The sequence below is a fragment of the Echinops telfairi genome, unplaced genomic scaffold (assembly GCF_000313985.2).
Source record: "Echinops telfairi isolate 266 unplaced genomic scaffold, ASM31398v2 ScPeMD7_27;HRSCAF=92, whole genome shotgun sequence".
NCBI lineage: Eukaryota > Metazoa > Chordata > Mammalia > Afrosoricida > Tenrecidae > Echinops > Echinops telfairi.
This window is the reverse complement of record NW_022103924.1, coordinates 5,580,222-5,581,113: the sequence shown is the minus strand read 5'-3', so window position 1 is coordinate 5,581,113 and position 892 is coordinate 5,580,222.

Sequence of the window (892 nt, the reverse complement as noted above, 5' to 3'; positions counted from 1 at the left end):
CAATTGTGAGGATGGCGCAGGAGTGGGTAGTGCTTGCTTCTGCTGTGCTCAGGAGCCCCATGAGTCAGAGGGACTTGGCAGGACCTAACAGCAACAACAATTAGTGAAATAGATCAATCTGGAAAAGTTACATACTATCTGATGCCAGCTACACTGACATTATAGGACTTAAATAAGGCAGTTAGGAAATTACATAATTTCCTAATTATGGCTGCCACCGAGTCAATGCTGACTCGTAGCAGCCCTGCAGAATGAGGTCAAACTGCCCCTGTGAGGTTCCAAGACTGTAACTCTCTACAGTAACAAGTCCTACCTTTCTCCCAATGATTGCCTGGTGGTTCACCTTACAATTAGCAGCCCAACACAGAGATCATACCTAACCAAAGAGACCAGGAAAAGCTCAGTGGTTGCCAGGGGGTGAGGAGGCAGGAGGTGAGGGAAGAATGAATTGGAGGAGTAAGAGGTGGGGTAAGTGAAACTATTCTGAATAATACTGTAAGAATGGACAGATGACATTGAGCATTTGTCAAAGGCCAAAGGCCTGTACAACCCAGAGAGTGAACCTTAATGTATAGACTTCAGTTAATACTATGTACCAATATTTTAATCAATATTGTAATCAGACATGCAAAGTATTAATAATAGGAGAGGGTGTGCAGAAGGGAGAGAGAAGATAGGCGAGTGCTCTGTGTTCTCTGCACTATTTTTCTGTAAAGCTAAAACTACTCTAGAAATTAAGTTTATTTTTAAAAAAGAATAATATCACACCACAACTTCTCATTTTTATAGACAATGGTGGTACCCATGCAATCAGAGTAAACAAGAAAACACCAATATAAAAAATCATAAATTCCAAAAGTTGTATGAAATTACCATCAAGCTCAGAAGCAAC